Source organism: Rhipicephalus microplus, chromosome 5 (assembly GCF_043290135.1).
Source record: "Rhipicephalus microplus isolate Deutch F79 chromosome 5, USDA_Rmic, whole genome shotgun sequence".
Classification (NCBI taxonomy): Eukaryota; Metazoa; Arthropoda; class Arachnida; order Ixodida; family Ixodidae; genus Rhipicephalus; species Rhipicephalus microplus.
In genome coordinates, this window is record NC_134704.1 from 93,816,593 (window position 1) to 93,837,202 (window position 20,610).

A 20,610-nucleotide genomic window follows, 5' to 3' on the forward strand; every position below is an offset into this window, starting at 1 on the left:
TTCTAGCCGGCCGCAATCGTTCCAGCCACCTCTATCAGAAATAGCCATGCAGTGCGAGGGAAGAACCGCGTAATGGTGGTTTCGTTGGGCCGTTCCAGAGGTTGCAAAGGGTGCCGATGCATATAGGTTCACGTGGTACCGTACGAATGCGTATAGTGGGTCTCTCACTGAGTTCTCGAGAGGAAGTACTATGGTTTAGAGGGCAATCCACAACTGTGCTTGAAGTTGGAATTCTAGGCTGCTAGTCTAAAACAGCCCATGTTACGCGCACAGACATTAGCTTCTTTGAGGCACGGTTGAGGTATGCACCGAGAACCTAAACCAGGCTAGCAATCGAGAAGGCGATGGCCACGAGGCCCGATTACGCTACAGTATTCTGCTCTTGAAGGCGAAGTTCAAGCACCCTCGAAAAATTTAAATTTATTTACTTATTTATTTTTGCCTCAACCATACTTGTCATCTCGCGGGGACCATAAGTTCAAGGTCGACTTTCTCAGGAATGACACCAAAGTGTAACTAACTCAATCGTCGGTACCAAAACCAAGCGCCAAATGAAACACGTCCGAACATTCATAACACTAAAGACAGTCGTTACAGATTATTTTACGTGTGTTTGTCTAGTTTGGGAGTAGCATGGTATTTTATGCTTACTTACGGTTGTGGCCCCACATCCCTTTGTAAACAGTCTACCCTGAGAGCAAATAAACAATTTAACTGAAGTGAAACAGGTCGCATGAAACTGAAAATGCTCCGTGACTGAGGACGCGAAGGTAAGACGTGCAATATTAATTTGCCCTTTTTCTAGTAAATATAGTGGGACGTTCCCGTAATAATTTATTTCATGACGTAAGAAAATTCATTTCCTCCCATGAAGAAATGAATAAAAACAACACAAAACAATTTCGCATTTCCACTTAGGGTGCAGCTACAAACGTCCTTTATGTCACCGCTAACACAAGCAAGCGCGCTAGAACAAACCTCACCACGAAAACAATCGAATCGACTCTCCTCACCTTGAAACTCGGACGTAGGCTTCCTCGCCGCGAAGCGGCGAAGAAACGAGGCACCCACAAAAACAAAAAAAAAAAAGTAAACTACACCCGAAAAATCTTTTCACGCTACACAAACACCACACCCGGCTTCATCCTTTCCCATCGCGGCGCGGACGGCGAGGCAGACTTTCGCGTTCCTGTACAACGCGCAGCAAGAACGCGAACCCCGCACGCTACGAGAGTTGTCGCACACTGATGGAAGTGAACCTTCCGTCGCTCGGTCGCACTCTTCACCGGTTTGGCGCCGGCGCAACGTCATTCACACCCCGGGGGCTTCCTTCCGATTGTCTTCATTTTCATTTTTTTCTCTCTCTCTTTCGTTCTTACCTCTTGTCTACCTTCTGTTCTACTCTCTCTCTCCTTCCTTTCTTTTGTTGTCTGCGTTAAGCCTATGCGTACACATACGGTAGGACTAAGACAGCTAGCCCAAAAGCATGTGTAGTGGTGGAACGCGTGTGATGCCACTGCGCCACTCTACGACAAACAAACTGTAAATCATATAAAGAAAAAGGACTACGTCAGTACAAAACGTGTGCATGAACGTTAGCACGAAGCCAAGAAAGTGATACGACCGATAGCTAACAAACAGAAACGATAAATTATAGACGAGCGTACGAAAAAGGCGCGAACGAAAAGAAAAAAAAACATATATATGCATATCCGTTTCCTTCATCAAAGCACGGCGTTCAAAAATTTCACGCATGAATGGGTCCCGGCGCCAAACAAATTTCACAATTCACTCGAAAGGTCAACACGAAAGCAGCGCCTCATTCCATGGAAGCAAGGGCAGCCCTCCGGCTTCGCGCGCGTTTCGCCTCCCACCCTTCGTTCGTTCTGTGACTTATATCAAATTTGAGCCGGCGAAAAAAATGGTCCGCGCTCATTTGTCACGCCTGCCGCGCGAGAACACAGACAAAACGATAAGATACCGGCGAGACCGAAAAATAAAAGCGCGAACCACTGAGCGTGTATGGGCGCTCGTGAAATGCGAATTTTTATACAGGAGCAACGTTGACAGCGCAGCGCCGATGCGGCGGTGCGCTTCTTCGCTTCCGTATTTTCTTATCTACGCAACACGCTTATCGATAGCTTGTATATTATGTATACTCGTGCGACAGGTTATCGGTCCAAATGTGCGCCCTGTTCTGATTCCGCGCTCAACCGTGAACGAGACAAAAAGAAAAGCTTTAAGCGCACGGCTCAAGGTTGCAGGATGATTAAAAAGAAACTGAGAAAAAATAAAGAAAGATCAAGGTTCACACAGCGCTCAATGAAGCGAGAAATGACAAGCCGAGCGTCAAGAGATCGGAAGCCAGCCGACTAAATGTTACGAAACAAATGACCACGTACGACCACGTGATGCTTAGGCCAGAACACTAGGGATCAGTTGGAGCAGCGGAACGGCTACCAAGGAATCATAAACGCAGCCGGGAAGGGCAGCAAGTTAAGGGAAGTGATTGATATGTAGGGTTTAACATACAAAAACCACCATATAATTATGAGAGACTCTGTAGTGGAGGGCTCCGGAAATTTCGACCACCTGGGGTTCTTTAACATGCACCCAAGTCTGGGCACACAGGCCTACAGCCTTTTCGCCTCCGTCGAAAATGCAGCCGCCGCAGCCGGGATTCAATCCCGCGTCCTGCGGGTTAGCAGTCGAGTACCTTAGCAACTAGATCACAGAGGCGGAGGAGTTAGGTGAAGAGGCGAAGCGAAGAAGCTCAGAGGAATGAAATTCTACCAGCTCCCCAGGTCTATAGGGTGAACTGGGAATCATTGGGAGACGCTTTTGTCCTCCAACAGAAATCAAAGAGCTCAAGCGTAATGATGGAAGCGTTCGACCGCTGAAAAAAAAAAAAAATTCGGCAGATACCACGTATCTTGCCAAAGATACGTGGTAGCCTTCAAACTGTGAATGCAGTCGGGACTTACAGACATTGCGTACGAGGACGGTACAGTTCGCAAAAATTTCACTCGTAATGGTGCATCGTAGTCGCGTCACTCAAGATCTCTCTATAAGCGTTAATGAAAAATGAAAAAGTTCCGAGAGAAAAGTGCACACCCATAAATCTCTCTCCTTACGGCGATTGTCCGAATCGCCTCGTAAAGCTCGCATCCGGGTATACGACGGGCGTTGGCTAAAATCGTGTGACTCCCTCTTCGCCAGTGTAGTCCAGCTTCCAAATTCACGGCTTGTATACGTCTAATACATTTAAATCTCCATCCTACAACAACGTATTTATATCAATAAAACCCCTGTACCGTAGTGCACCAACTTTGCATACCCATATGCAGACTCTGCCTCATACCCAGCGCCACAGAGCATTGCGGTACACCGCTTCCTTCAATACGACCCTTGCCATGACTTTGGCCATGCTTTGACTTGCCTCTCAAGAACTGACGTGGAAACTAGTACAGCATCTGCCGAACGCCTGTATTATGTAATAGCTGCTCGATGACAATTACATCATCATCATCATCATCATCATCATTGTCCGTGAAACCAGCGCACGGCAAAAAGTCTCTCACAGCCCAACATACAGGCGTCATTGCGTTGTGGACACGTTGAGATGGACACACAGTGTATCGTACGAGCCCAGAAAACTGCTTTACTTAATCAACTTGCAGCGCTGTTATTTCGCAAAGCAGCATTAAATAGACGATCGGGTCAGTGGATAGCGATTGATTTTTTTTTCGAATGTAATGAGAAAGTTCAGAGAAACAACAGCGCTGCTGTCAAGTGGTGCTGTTCAATATTTTGCTCAGCAAACAACGGAAGAAAAGAAAAAAAAAAAGTCCTGCTTCGTTTGGCGCTGATCCGGTCCGCTTCGTGACCGACCGCGCGTTTCTTTTTTGCTCGTTTTCATTACTTCTTTTTCTTGTGTGTTATTCTCATAACTTTTCTGTCTGCTTTTTTATTAATTTTATTCCTTTTCTTCTCTTTCAATTGACCGTCCCGCATTCGCCCACGTCAACCTCACGTACTCTAGCCCTTCCTATATAATCTCCTTTTTCTATCTATATTTCTTTTCTTTTCTTTTTTTTTTTTGCTTTTTGCTTTCGCTGGGTCCGTTGCTTCACCCTTCGTTAAACCCTGTGTGGGCTTCGTTACAAAGACCGCTTCGGGGCGTGCGGATCTATCTATCTGTTTCCTTCGTTTTCATTATTTTACTCCTTTGTTGGCGTGACCTTTGACGTGACCTCTGACGTTTCTCCTTGAGGGCAAACAAGGGACCTCCTCGAACCCGTTTCGGCATGCGGGGGCGTTTCGTTCTTGGACCCTCGTTTGCAGTTTCAATTTGCGCGGTCGTGTTTCGCTTTTCGGAAGGCTGACTGCCTCTCTATATAGGCGCCCGTAACTCGCGGCAAAACTTGAAACATTTCGAGAGTTCTTAGATTATATAGCATGTCATTTATTCCCGTGAACAGTCGAGGGACGCTAGCACGTGGGCGTACGAGCGAACGTGGGTGGTCATTCAATTTTACCCAATTTTATAAACATTGCATATGTACTCCCATGGATGATACAACCGTCGTGTTGGGCTAATGTCAATTGTAGTTGGGCGCCATCCGCTGAAGTTGAATTTTATAGCATTGTCCAGGGCTACCACCCTCGCGAGCACCAGGGCTTCATATCAGCTTACCACTTATGGTGTTGCTAATATCCATGTTGCTGTTGGCATCGTCGCGCTACTGTAAACAACTTGTTATATAAAACATGTGGCTGTTTAACTTATGCCTGTGCGTGTATTTGTAGATATCTTAGTGTCACGTCGCTTAATAAGAAAAATTACTACATAGTGAGTTTCCATGCACATACATACTAAATTTCGACATCCTGGGTTTCCTTAACGTGCACCCAAATCTGAGCACACGGGCCTACATTTCCGCCTCCATCGGAAATGCAGCCGCCGCAGCCGGTATTGGATCCCGCGACCTGCCGGTCATTTGCCGAGCACCTTAGCCACTAGACCACCGCGGCGAGGCGTTCCGATTTTAAACAGCAGCGACAAGCGAATTAAGTTTTTTAAATGCGTTGTATGAACCTCAACCTTTCCACAGCATAACAGTTAGAAGAGAACAGAACAGAACGGATATTGCGTTGTATTTACATTAGGACAGAAAAAGTTTTATATGCGGTTAGAAAGGAAAACAGCTTGCACTGGCATCCTATACACACGACTGACAGGAACATACAGCTTTTGTGAGCGGAGCTTGTATTCTTAGGTTATATGTTTACAGCACTGTAGCACGGACTATACACAGTGCTACAGTACTGTAAGCATATAATGTAAATAACCTTTACGAAATTGCTACACGCCCGTGTGCTCAGATTTGGTTGCACGTTAAAGAACCTCAGGTAGTCTAAATTTCCGGAGCCCTCCCCTACGGCGTCTCTCATAATAATATGGTGGTTTTTGGACGTTAAAACCCAGATATCGTATCTAAGTTACAAAACTACGCTATCACTTAAGATGTGGGCACACAACCCTAGTGTATTCCGCAAGAAATTGAAATCTTTCTTTCCTTCTTTTTTTTCTATGTTGCTTTCCTATATTTTTCTTATTTCTATCTTGCTTTCCTATATTTTCCTTATTTTTATCTTGCTTTGCTATATTTTCTCTTTCTTTCTATCTTTCTCTTTCTATTTTGCTTTCTTGCTTGCTTTCTATCTTTCTTTCTTTCTATCCTGCTTTCTACCGTGCTTTCCTTCTTACTTCCTTTCTATGTTGCTTTCTTACTTTTGTTATTTATTTATTTATTTCCTTATTTCCTTCTTCCTTTTTTGTTTTCTACAAATATTCGAGGCAAGTGGTGGATTGCAACATACGCGCTTTGTTGGTTTGAGCACGGTCTTTGGTTTGAGTAACAAAACAGCAAACGTCCAGAAAACGCTGCTTTTTTACAGAAGGAGATGCAGCACTGCTCAGGTGCTAAGTGGATTACCGCATTCCGGATTCTACCTTGCATGAATGCGGCGCTGTTTAGGCGAGCGAAGCGATAAATCTTCAGTGCTGCAAGAGAGAGCGACAACCCGCAGTTTTTCCAAAAGCGCGCTTTAATCGGATCGACAGCCAAAACGGAGGGGTATACGCGTTCAGACAGCTTTTCGAAACGAAAGGTGGAATGCAATTGCATGATATCACAATAAACATGCACTTTGCTCGCGGCGAAGGTACCATTCCTTCGCTCCTTCGAAGCGAGGCTTGTGGTTTTAAATTATAAGTTGGTATAGGGATTCGTACCTTCAGATGTGTGCGTTTCACGAAGTGTGGACGACAGACGAAATGAGTGAACGGGGCATGCCCGCCCAACTTGCTCCTTTCATCTGTCGTCCAAACGTCGTGAATCGCAGACATTTACAGGCTTGTGGTTTTAAGTAGCTAGCTGCAACAATGATTTCTCGCAGTCTACCATGCAGAGGAACATGCACCCCGAAAAAAAGAAATCGTTTAACTCTTTTTTTTTATTGAAGAGACCCGGGACGCACGTCTTCTCGACAGAGTGTTAACGCGTCTTTTTAAAGAAAGTGATAGATGTGCCGAGTCGAAACTAGTGTTGTATATCGTTCCTTCAAAACAGGAAAGAAAACACGTTCCAAATTCCTTCCCGGTTTCGGAACGAATTACCCGTTACTATCCTATATATAATGTGGAAGGAACTCGTTACAGTTACATTTCGAAAATAGCAACGCGTCACTTCATTAACGTTACCTTAGAATTTTCATTAAAAGGATAGTAGTAGATATTCGTAAAACAAAATTAACACCTGAAAGCTTACATGGAGCTACGTATACTACACAAATCTGAGATCAACGGCAGCGGGTTATACTTACGTAAAATGAGTGAAATAAACTACGGTTAACAAATTTTTAGAGACCACCATCCTCATTACAAGCATGTCTAACTGCAACTTTCGAGCTCGTCGCCTTCAAGTCCCACGCGGGGGCACTTCTCAAGCCGATCTTCAAAGATGCAGTCCGTATACTGCGCTTCAGATGGTCAAATAGAAAGAGCTCCACTCATACACCAATATAACTAAATTTTTGGCCCAAGAAACCACATAGAAAGGACGGTATTTACGTATTTGATTCAATATTTCCAGTGCGAGTAGACAATAATGTTCACGGCGCCCATTTGGAACTTAGTGAAGTCTCCTATTCACAGCTTTTTTTCTACCTCTGTCCAGTTCTCATTCTGTTTTTTTTTCTACATCGTTCTCCCTTTCTTACACTTTTTTCTCTTTTTGTAGTCGTTCTCTCCTTCTTTTACTCTATTTGTTCCCTTTCCATTTCTGTATGTTTTCATCCTTGTCTCTGTTTATACTCGTGCTCCTATCCTCCTCGCCCCCACTACCCTTTCGTTCTCTCTTGCTGTACTATACCACACTATACTATACAAAGCTATAGTATACGCTGTGCTCTGGTTGCGCGCGCGCATGCTGCAAAGAAACACACAGCCAACGATTCACTCACCACCTCACTTCATTAGAATCACCACCCAGCTGAGATATATATTGGAGCTAGTATTTGTATCGGTGACGTGGTCAACCTCATCGTCATTGTATTGAATACGATTTCAAAATCCCATTCCTTAACTTTAATCGCTATAGATATGAATGCTGATACTTTTAGGTGTTCGTCGTGGGCCCCGATACGGGCAGAATCAACATCAGCAGTTGTCTGTCCATACTGAATTGCAGCAAAGTGTCATACCAATGACTAAAAACAAACACATCACGAAAAAAAAAAGCGTAGCTGAGTTGTTATGATGCTCGCCTTCGGATCGCGTATAGGTGGTTTCAACTCTCGCCTCGCCGAGACTTTTTCTGCTGAGATACATTTCACTATATATCTTGCGCTTTGTCTTCACTCGTTTCCTATAGCCATTGGAGCTGTTTCATTACACGCCGGACAAATCAACGCACGAGTTCTGGGAGCGAAGAGGAGAGAATGAAGAGAGCGTGTGCTGGTCAACGATGTGGATAATTTTCGTTGTACCACAAACGGCAAACCTTGAGCATTACAGCTCTGCCATTAAAAAAAAAAATAAACTGTCCTTTCACCCCACGGTCGGTCTGGGTGTTGCGCACGTTCCCGCGCCTCCGGCGGGCGCCTTGAAGTGAAAACCAGGATGCAGCATAGTCACGTGACAAGCGAGTGGTACATTTTTGTGCGTGATGATGTGGTCTGCCATCCACCCTGTTTTGAATGATCAACTGCGGGCGTGCGCACGCCCGTTGAATGCCATGGAACGTTTGCAGAACGAACAGCATTCCCTCTATACCGTTCCTTCGTAAACGTAACGAGTTACCGTTCTTTCGCAAACGTAAAGAGTTACCGTTATAATTCCACCGATTTCAAATGGAACGGTAGAGTTCCTCCGTTCTTTCCGAAGGATCTAGTTCCTGAAACGTCGTTCCTTAGATTGTCGTGTTGTGCTTTATGTCAAGCTTTCGCAAGCGATTTTTCACTGGTAGTACTATAACATGGCTACAGAGCTGGGGGAGGGGGTGGTGGTTTTTTCTCTCTGTTGGCGGTCGCCTCCCCATTTCACGTAACGCGGGAAGGTCAGCGGCCGCCTGCCTCTCCACTTTCGCCTATATAGCTATTCCAATCCAGCAAGGCTGGGAGGCCAAGCTACGTGACGAAAGCCCGAGTGGCCCGCGAGCGCTGGTACGTCGGCACGGGACTCGGCAATGGCGGTTAGATCTCTGTATGAGAGCCACATTGCCATTTCTCAACAATTCTAATACAACGTTTTTAAAGACGATAGTCTTTCTTGCAGACCTTTCTGTATGTATGTACGTATGTGCGTATGTATGTGCGTATGTATGTACGTATGTGCGTATGTATGTGCGTATGTATGTATGTATGTATGTATGTATGTATGTATGTATGTATGTATGTATGTATGTATGTATGTATGTATGTATGTATGTATGTATGTATGTATGTATGTATGTATGTATGTGCATATGTATGTATGTATGTATGTATGTATGTATGTATGTATGTATGTATGTATGTATGTATGTATGTATGTATGTATGTATGTATGTTCACCCTTAGCGGTACCCTAAACGGCACCAAAGTGACCAAACGGTACCCCAAACGGCCGACCCCATCCACAGCGCCAACCAATATTGCTCTATAGGTTCAGCGTTCATACTTGTGCGATTGTCAATTAAAAAGCAATTATTGCGCATATCTGAGGCACCACAACAACACGTCAATATTATGTATGTGTATTTTTTTACTAGAAAAGAGATACATAAGTAATTTTAAGAATCGTAGCCTTTATAACGCTGCGCTGGCCATGCAACGCTTACACGAAACGGCAACTGTTTCCAACGTTTTGCTAAGACGACACGGTGGTGGCCCCTACCCATTGCCTTGCGTTCTACACCTTATCGCCTCTGAGACGGTCGAGACGGGCAGGCACGACCGTCTCAGAGGCGCACGCTTCGTTTTCCGAAATAACTGCCAGATACCTCTAATGCCTCACGTGTGACGTGACTTCATGCACTCGTTCGCCTCCGCTGCACGCTCCAGGCACTTTAACGCAGCGCCCCCAGAATACCATTCACCAATTTTCTTGCACAGAACATAAAATAAACGTTTTGTTCACTCACTCCAGACACAAGACTATCGTCTTTCGACGACATTTGCGGTTAACATGCAGATACGGGGCCAATGTTTTTTCTCTCTTTCCCATACGCTACGCACGAGTCGCGCGGTTTCGGCGAGAAAATGTCCCATGACTGAGTGGTCACGCGATGCTGCTACGTCGTTCTATAGTCGCGTGATTAGTTGTTACGAGGTGTTGGATGATTTTAGTAACGTGACAACTTACGCGATGTTACGCAATTTTAGTCACGTGACTAGCATTCCGTGTAGTCCGCAATTTTATTCCCGTGACTGGTTATTGCGTGGTTTTCAGCGGGAGTAGGTCACATGACAAGTTCTTACGTGGTTTAGGCCAGCAGCGTGGCCCCGTGTTAAGCTGTTTTGTGAGGTTAAGTGGTTTTAGTGACGTAGATAGTTACGTTATTAATGACGGAAACAAGTCATGCGACTAGCCGTTACGTAATCAGACGTGATTTTGGTGACGTGGTTTTGGTCACGTCACTAGTAGCGACGCGATTTTTAGTCACTTGGTTGGTTGTCTGCGTAATGCTGAGAGATTTTTAGTCGAGTGAGTAGTTTTTACTTGAGGTTACGAGATGTTCAGACACGTAGCTAACTGTTGCGCCATTTTTAGTCACACGACAGTGTTACATGATACTACGTGATTTTTTGCCATATAACTAAATGTTACGGGGCGTACGTGATTTTGTTCATGTGGCTAGATATTGCGTGATGTTACGTGTTTTTAGTCACGTGTGCAGGTGTGACCAAATGTCACGTGGTGTTAGTCACATGACCAGATGTATACACGACTTTAGGTGCCTTGACTAGTTGCATGACGTTACCCGAGCTTCAGACACGTAACAAACTCGTCCACAATATAGCTCTTAGATTCCACGCCGAAAACACCACCGCACGTGTTGTGGGAGCCAGCAGAAGTTGAAGATCATAGGCAACGATAGTTTTCCGGTGCCGCCACACGGCGTCACGAAAAGCTCTAGAGTCGCGCTATAACGAATTGAAAATAAATTTACGGCGCCTTCCAGTACCAACAGTCTCATTTAAAAAAAAACGAATAAAGTCACAGTAACGTACTTAGCGATCCTATTCACCAGAGCGCCCTTCTCTCGAGCGTGTCTTGTCAAGGGAACAGCGGATGTCAATTCCGCAACACCCGCCACGACAAAACGCGACCAGCGCATCCCTGATGCACTGCTAAGACGACAGCGCAAGATACGCGAACAATGCTCTCCGGAACAAAGTGTCACAACAGTATAACATCCCCGCGCACATCTTCCATTTCATTTCTTTAGGCACGGAGGGCAAACAGCGCCGTCCTTAGACGACAACATGTCAACGTGTACAGAAGAAAGCACTCTCAAAATGCTTCGCCGAGCTCTCCTCGTTTGAGAGGCACGCATGCGTCTCGCTTCGATGTCGGATGAAGACGCGGTACACGCCACGCTCGGCGGAGATGGACGAGAAACGTAAAAAGAAGAAGAAGAAGAAACTAGGCAGGAATTGAGAAATACGCGTCCCCCCGTCACACGCGAAGAGGCACGGCGCGGTTTCGTTTCGGCACGCGAAGCATTCGCTGCAGCCTGTCGCGGCCTGTCGTTCGACGAAGGCTTGTCTGCGCGCGCCACTCGACTGCCGAGAGTGTGACGCATGAACGTATATCTCGTCCGGAAGACGCGGAATGACTCAAGAAATACCGAAGCGCAGAATACAGTGAGTGTATGTACTGTACATGCCTTTGGCCCCTGTGTGTCAGTACCCACTGCTATGGTACACCGCTTATGCGCGTTACTTTTTTATTTTTATTTTTTATCAGGCCGCTAGACATCGAAGGAAAAAAGTCACGGCACGCAATCCCGCCCGTGTGACGAATGACGTATCGCGTAGCACCTTCAACGTCGCGTTCTTCGTGTCCTGAATGACAAGAATTCTTTCTTTCCTTTTACTTGCTTGCATGCGAAGCTGTGTCTGCATGTACCTTGTATATATGCTTATACGTGAACGCACAATAGAATACACCATCACGGCACGCGCGCGTTGGTGTGTGTGTGCGTGCGCGGTTGAGTGAGTGAGTGAGTGAGTGATTGAGTGAGTGAGTGAGTGAGATACATCTCCGCAAAAAGTTTACGAGATTCTAACTTGCAGAGAAGTCATCAAAGCGAGAAACACAGTAATGGCAAAATGGACGCATTGTTCCAAGTTTTCAAGACAACGCCTCAATTGTTCCGTCGGTACTGTTCACAACATACATATCACACGTGGACACAGGGAAACACACAAGCACGCTTGCGTACACCTGTCACATCAAAATATAATGCCAAATACAAAAACACATGGGCAATCTTGTCACAGCAGATGGCTGCAGGCCGTGTCCGTATGCTCTATACTGCCACAGGCTCACCGATACTGTGCGACATGTGAGCTTACACATTACCGTATAGCCGCAAATTGGAAAACACAATGAAATAGTGTCATGCAGTAGGCTTCCCTTATTTATTTATTTATTTATTTATTTATTTATTTATTTATTTTACCCTCACGGTACACAGTACATTTCAGAGGGGAAGGGCATGCACAACAATGAAAAAAAAAGGAATACAAAGCAAATGGCTTAAAAATATTGTCACTAATTGGGGTACAAAGATGAATACTCCCAACAACTCACATCATAATAAAGCAAATAATAACACTAATTTTATTTTTGTTACATGGTGAAGGCACAAAGCAATACAAATAAACTGTTCAACATACGAAGGGTAATCAGGTAATCATTGTTTTAAGGATATTCTTAAATTGAATGGACTCATTGATGCTTGTTATTGATGAAGGCAGGGAATTCCATTCCTTACAAGTTCTTGGGAGATATGATTGGGCATATATTACTGTGTTGCAATTATATTATATTACTGTGTTGACTTTTTGTTGGTGATTACGACGAAGAGAAATGAAGGGAGCAGCTTGGATTAAACGGGAACAGAGTTTAGGATTATGATAAAATACTTTATGAAACAGGCAAATGCGAGTGCGCTTTCGGCGGGTAACTGGTGGGATGAGGTTTAGAGATGCCTTCATTTGAGTGACACTAGCTGAACGATGGTAGTTAGCCAAAATGAAACGAGCTGCACGATTTTGAACGGATTCCAACATGTGTGATAATGTTACCTGGCCGGAGTCCCAAACAGATGAAGCGTATTCCATTGGAGGACAGACGCATGTGATATATAGTAATAACTTTAGTGACGATGGAGCAAGAAAGAAGTTTCTTCGAAGGTAACCAAGTGTTGTATTAGCTTTGGAAGCTATATGTTCTGTATGTAATTTCCAGGACAAAGTGTTAGTTATGTGGACGCCGAGGTACCGGTAAGATGTTACAGTTTCAAGGGGGTGACTGTGAAGAAAGTAAGTTGGACAAGTTGTACTCGACCGAGAAATCCTCATAGACTTGCATTTTTTAATGTTTAGTTCCATTTTCCAAATATGACACCAATGAAGTATGTTATTGAGATCAGCCTGCAGAGAATGAATATCATTGTCATTATATATTTTACGGTAAATCACAAAGTCGTCAGCGAAAAAACAAATTTTGGAAGTAACAATAGAAGGTAAGTCATTTATATAGATTAGGAATAGCAGGGGGCCAAGTACTGATCCTTGAGGAACCCCAGAATCAACCGGTGTAGTGGAAGAATTAACATTGTTAGTGCTGACAAATTGAACACAAGAAGAAAGGAATGTACGAATCCAGTTAAAAACTGTAGGGTCAATTTTTAGAACACTCAGTTTATATAAGAGCAGGGAATGGTTAACTTTATCAAACGCTTTAGCAAAGTCAAGAAATATACAGTCAGTTTAGGAAGCAGAGTCCAAGGATAAATGCAAATCATTAGTAAAAGAAATTAGATGAGTATCACAAAAAAACATCTTTCGAAAGCCATGCTAAGTTATAAAGGTTAGAACGCCTGTCTTGCCCTCAAGATTGAGTTGCGGGGTTTAACGTCCCAAAACCATCATATGATTATGACAGACGCCTCCACTCAAGAGGGTTTCCACTGTACGCTAGTGTCAGCACACGTCTATAGGATAAGGGAGCTTGTGTCAAGTTTGGGAAAGAAAAAAAAAACTAACGAAAGGAGACAAAGTTTGTTCAAGCCTACGGATTTCCTTCTATTGAAAATAATGCAGAACGCGCATATAAGCGCGCCTCACGTCATTGACACGTGAGCGTTATATGACACGCAGCCAGCGCAGCACAAACAGGAAAACAACGAGCCCATATAGACGACCACAGTTTTAGAGAGCAGAGGTTTTCTTTTTTTTTTTTGATATCAACGAAGAACTATTCCTACAGACGTGTAAGTTTCTTTTATTTTATAATCATTTTTGCGCTTTCCACGATTAGGATATGCCGTAGACCGCACACGTTTGGCGTACGAAACTTTAGAAGTTACGCTATTGTTAGCGAGAGCCCATATGCGACCACCTCCCCGAACAACCGCCACTGGATACGCAGACCCACACCGGAGATTGCAACTCGGCATTTTCCGAGCAAACAAGAATAACAATATCTGGGGTTTTACGTGCCATAATTACGATATGATTGAGAGAGAGACCGCCGTGGAGGGCTTCAAAAATTTAGACCACACAAACAAACAGCGGCTTTTTAACGCGCACTGACATTGCAACAGCCCACGGGCTTCTAAGCTTCCGCCTGCATCAAAATGCGACCCCCGGGGCTTTTTAACGCGCACTGACATTGCAACAGCCCACGGGCTTCTAAGCTTCCGCCTGCATCAAAATGCGACCCCCGGGGCCGCGATAGAAGCCACATGCTTTTGGTTCAGCAGCTGAGAACTGTAACCACTGATCCACCGTGGCGCACTAACTCATCGCTTTCGTCTACACGTTTGTACCCGTTTGTAACAAGAAGTTCGTCTGCTATCACGTGCTCTGAGCATTAACGCGTCAGCCTTAAAGAGCCCATTTCGCAAAAATTCAGGCGTCAGCGTCGACGTCGGCGTCGACGGTTGTGAGCGAAAACTCGCCATCTTTGCCTCACCAAAAAACCGAGAAAAATAAAACCAAATGAATAAAAAAGTTTTCGAATCTGAGTAAAGATGGAACCAAGACCGTTTGCGCAGCAAGCGGGTGTTCTATAGACCACAGAGCCACGAAGATTGTTGAAACTGTCTCGAAAAAAAAAAAAACTATATGCATGTCATGTAGAGGGTGGAATCTCTTTAACGCCTTGTAATATTGCGCGGCAGAAGCGTATAGAATCGTGCCAGGCGTCGAAAATTGGGAAACGAGTGCGGGCCTTAAAGTCCCCCTTCCACATAGCAAAGTACTTAGATATGCCTAATCATCATCAACAAAACAATCAACAAAGTGGACAGCTGCGTAGATTAACGCTCGCGTGTTGCCTTGCGATCGCATAGTAGGCTATTCGCTGATTCGAAAACGAATAACTTTGACGTAGTGGGCACTTAACAACTGTACTTGCAGTATATGCGCATTCAATGATACTTTGAAATGGTCAATGTTACGCACACAGACGTTCGTTTCCTTACGGCGCGGTTGAGGCATGCACCGATAGACTAATCAGCTTAGCAGTTCACGAGGTGCCCCTCGCGGTGGTCTAGTGGCTAGCTACTCGGCTGCTAACCCACAGGTCGCGGGATCGAATCCCAGCTGCGGCGGCTGCATTTTCGATCGAGGCGAAAATGCTGTAGGCCCTTGTGCTCGGATTTGGGCGCACGTTAAAGAACCCCAGCTGGTCGAAATTTCTGGAACTCTACACTACGGCGTCTCCTATAATCATATGGTGTTTTGGGATGTGAAACCCCACATACCAATCGATCAATCAATTAGTTCACGAGGCCTGATTGCACGAGACTCTTGAAGGCAAAGCTCAAGCATCCTCTGATATTTTGTTTCTAAAATGTAACAAGCGTTGGTCGCAAGCCTTGTAAACATGTAGAAATTTTAATTTGATGGGAAGTAAGCACATAACTGTATCATTCTTTGTTTCAGCGTTAAGGTTCTTCATATTTGAGCATGAATTTCGTGATAATATTTTAAGTACCAATTTCACAATGCATATATGCCGAATCCCTTCGTCAGTGAATTTTTTTTCGCTTTGGTGCTTGAAAAAACATTATTCAGCCGTTAGCTTTCCTTCAGAGTTTTATCGGCCGTGTTCAAGTACGCCTGCAATTAGTGAAGGAGTTTTACTACTTGATGATCACAGTTGGCAATGGTATGCATAGCGTCAAGATTGACAGAAACTTCTTTTTATGAACAGTTCTGACGTTGTCTTTCCATTTCTTTTTACAATCCCCAGTATACGCTCTCACCGAATTTTTAATTGCGTTAAGCTAATTATAACTTTTTAAAAGTCCGAAAATTGTAGCTACTCCTAAATATGAATATCATATTAGCGAATGCGGCCTACCATTGGCGTTTATTATTCAAAAGTACACTAATGCAATAGTTGTAAACAAGTTATTGTTTACAACTATTTCATACAACTGTTTCAACTATGCAAACATAGTATGCCACCAACTTGAGAACTCAGAGAACACATGAGTTTCGCCTTCAGGAGTAGAACGCGGTAGCAAAATCGGGCCCTGCGCGCGTTGCCTTCTCAATTGCCAGCCTGGCTTCAGTTCTCGGTGCATGCCTCAGCCATACCGTAAGAGAACGAACACGCGTACTTACGTAACTCCTCCCTTTAGTAATACTCTCGCTGCTGCTGCTGTTGCTGCTGCTGATGATGATGGTGAAGATGATGATTATGACGACGAGTATATGTCTGAGCGCTTTGTAATACGTGGGCCTTTGAAACACCCACTAGTTGCGCAGTTCCCATGTTTTGACGTCCAGCTCAATTCTACGCTTCTTCCACGCAATATTACAGGGCCTTAAAGAGACTCCTTCTCTTATACGATATTCATACTGTGTTTTTTTTTTTCGAAGCTCTTGCATGCAGTAAGCGTGGCTGTGTGGTAGAACAGCTGCTTGCCACGCCGAGGGCCTGGTTTCGACTATCAATCGAACCGAACAATCTTATTTACCTTATTTGCATCTTTCACCATTTTTCGCACAGAACCAAGGACACCAACACCGACTTCACAGTTTCTCCGAAACGAGCTCTGTAACGCTATCGCGTTATAAGCTCACCACCGTGCTCTGGCAGTACTGGCGCTAAATAAGATGCTTTCCGGCTGGCCCTTTGAGTTCTCTATATTAGAATTCAACCTTCATTGATAAGTGCTTCTACGATCCGTGCGGGCAGTGCCCAATTGTATGACGTCATGCAGAGTTCACGCGATAACTCCAATATTCCCTTCGGCCCCACGCCATCACTTCTTTGTTCTTCATGCTTGCGCACAAAATACTCAAATACAAAGCAAGCAATTTAAGTAAACAGGATCAATCTTATAATACGACACACGAATGCACACGTGCCTTAATAATGCAGCTTGTCAGATATGGTCAGGGCTGAAACGAATAATGAGCGGATTAATATTCGGCCAGACATGCATTTCATCTCGATGCCACTTTATTTATCCATCTACAGTCATCTAACAAGTGACGCATCCTTAAACGTACACAAAAATACTCAAACACAAAATCGTTCTACAAAAGAAAGCTTCTCCACATCAAGACTATTCATGCAGAGAAGCCCAAACATGCCGCTCTATTTTTTTCACGATACTCAATCGCCGGGAAATGGAATACACTAGCGCAATAAATGCACGGAAGGCACTTCAGGGCAACGTACGCTTATCGCGTAACATGTAGATGATCGATTACCACTGCAGACACCCAGTAGAAGGGAAGTAGCGTGCGCAACGAACTCAATGTAAGTAAACGAATCCGCACGTTAGGTTTACGGCGGAGGTCCAGACTGCGCCGTTGGAAGAAGGAAGGATAACCTCTGGTGCGTCGAAAAATACTAAAACGTTGCTATAAACGGGCTTCAGACAAACATAGTTATGACGAAGAAACTGTGTGGGGTTTCTAAATGTAAAAAGTTAAACCCGAGCGCAGAACTGCCGCAGTAAATGCAACCAAACGTCTTTCCTTTTCTTTTTAAAAAAAAGATAGGAAAAAGGGAAGAAATAAGCGTTGCAATAGCACTTCAGTGTCCAAAAACAATCGAAAATTTGTTGCGAGAGGACGGCTGAGAGGGCCTTCTGAAATAATATGTTTCAGCCTGCGACTCAGTTCTTGGGTAAAGGAGCGAAAAGAGATCAAAATGTGGACAAAGACAATTATGTAAAAAAAGTGAAAATGGAACGTCAAACAATGTGAAAAAAAAATGAAAAATAGTTTTTTACACTTAAGTACTTAATGCTGCATTCATAACGAAACCAATTACATTAGCCAATCGTTGAAGAACTGTTTACACAAGCGAGAAACACAACTGTGTGTGACTGAAAATGCGAAAACATAATAGGCATTGAGACACAAATAACACCAGCGTAATCTCATATATAGAAATAGTCGCCTAACCCCCGTATTCTAGAACGCCCCTTCACTCAACGCTCCAACTTCACTTGAGAAAGCCGATGAGAGCGCCATCTTCAGGCAGGGAAACTCACTGCCTATCAGCGATAATTTGCTGCTATTCTTGAGCAGCGCAGCGTCATTTTCAGCCGAGTAGCGGCGCAGTGCTCAACTCTGTCAAGTGAGGGGTGAAAGTCGAGTCGAGGAGCGTTCGGGAATACGGGGGTAAGTTTCTCGCTGTGCGAACGGGTGACACGCCAATTCTGCAAGGTCATCGCAAATGGCTACGTGCATTCCCACAACCAGCAGAAAGAAACATAAGCAGCGCCAACGGATGAGCTAACATTCAGGCAACTTCGAGGCGATCGAATCAGCTATGATGAAAGGAAAAAAAAAAAGAACAGGAGCACGGAAATTCTGCAAGTAAAGGCCACCCGTGAGGTGCGAAATAAGAACTCCCCGAAAACTTCTTGAGCAGCACGACAGAATTAAGGCAAGAAAAAGTGGCTCCGATATGCTAAAAAACAAAAAAAAAGATAATTAATTTTCATAAGAGATTCCACGCACACTGAACTGGAACTGACACGTTCTAGAACGCACGCGATAAGTTGCTTTTGCACGCCGGCGAATCTCGGTACCGAGTGAAACGAATTGAAAACACTCTCCGAGCACGCGGGCTCGAGCTCCAGCGCGGAAATGAGCACCCACGCGAACTTGGTGGTTCAGATAGAGCAGCTGTGGGCATTGACATAAGGGCATGCACGCTGTTTGCTCAATACTTGAGCTGCGCGCCTGCCTATTCCATGGAGTGGCGCTCGATCGTCGCATGCCCGTATATTATAGTATAATACGTACACACTACGGGAATGGCATTTCGCGGTTCATACTTTTGCGATCATGCGCGTTCGTGCGTGTGTGTGTGCGTGCACAGTGTGTAATAACTTTCGAGCACACGCAAGTAAACGCGAAAGAACGAGCAAACAAAGAAACAAACGAAATAATGGAACATATTTATCGACGCTTCGCGGCGTTTATGGAGGCATTAACGACCCCGAAAGCCAGAGCGCGCACGAAAACAAAATCAGTACTTGATGTGCGGAGCTCATATAGAGACTCATGAGAATCTTCTATAATGGTAGATCGCGCCATACTTTATTCGTGTTTTTTGTTCGCGTAGGACTATGACCCACTTAATCACACATTCCACTGGCAAACATAACATGCATAGGCAGATGCACTAAAGGCACCGTTCAACGTGTAATTAAATGTAATGATCGCGGGCATATCCCATTCAGAGATACGTGGAAAATACATATAGGTAAAGTTAGCGTTGACGTCCATAACGAGAACCCGCATGCCAGTCGTCAGAGAACTGCATACTCTGTAAAGTAGAGTCGAGGGTCCAGTATTCTGCTTCATGTCTTTCCAATCCATTCAGCTTATCGACAAAGCACAGTCGATTTTAAGCATATGTACACTCGTAGTTCTTGAGAAAATTCTCGATATTAGCACCTGAGCGTTATTACAGGAGGACATGTCGAAGACTGTCATCTTTGACGCGCGGTGTAGAAAGCAGGGGCGCATACAGGTCACATTCACCCCCAAAAAATGTACAATGACAGCCTACATTAGCAATAAATTTCCTTATGTTTTGGAATACACTTATGCAGCAGACAAATGGTTTCAACAGACAGTTAGGTCTAGAAAATCAGACGAGGCATTAATTGTTGTCTTTAAATGTTAAATAGTAGTCAGGAAGCAAACTTCGATGATTAAGAGTAGACGTAAAATCACCGTTTCCATGGACCTAAACCCGGAACTTTGAAATTAGGCGTCCGATTCCCTGCCGATTGCGCTACAGCGGAAGACGCTACCCCACGGTATTTCTGAACTGTTCTCTCGGAGTGTTAGCCAGCGCCACTCCTAGGGAAGACGGCGAGTGTAGAACACTATTCTTGCAGAGCGCATAACATGACACGCGATCTTTGCACGAGGTGGCATCTTACCAATATAAAAATGAGCTTTTGAAAAGAGAAAAAGAAATCTCCCTCTTTACGGTCACGTATATAAGTGCTGATTCGAAGTCCGCGGGATCGAATCCAGGCCACGGCGGCCGCACTTTCGATAGGGGCGGAAACATAGGGCGATTCGCTCAGATTTAGGCGCGCGTTCAAGGCCGAAATTTACGGAGTCCTTGACTACGGCGTCTTTCGTAATCATATCGTGGTTTTCGGACGCAAATCCCAAACAACTATTATCGGTCACATATAAACTAAGCAGCAGTCCATAGGGGAATGTGCTTTTGTAACGGAACAACGTTTGAGAAGGAAACGGTATTTGAAAATCAACAGAGACCGAAAAGAAATCAGTTTCATTCGTAACGGGCCAATAAGCGATTAT

At 44.5% G+C, this 20,610-nt stretch overlaps 1 protein-coding gene across 9 annotated transcripts in view; it reads right to left on the reverse strand.

The window, feature by feature from the left end:
* The window catches only part of LOC119174335 (cytochrome b5 reductase 4), a 323,373-nt gene that overhangs the window by 54,617 nt on the left and 248,146 nt on the right, over positions 1-20,610 (reverse strand). Inside the window, exon 1 of one of the 9 annotated variants that reach the window (XM_075895767.1) lies at positions 1,014-1,253. The exons of the other annotated variants lie outside the window; for them this stretch is intronic. The gene's annotated coding sequence lies outside the window, so the exon portion shown is untranslated. Of the gene's footprint in view, positions 1-1,013; positions 1,254-20,610 lie in introns of those variants that run through there. 9 annotated transcript variants of the gene reach the window in all.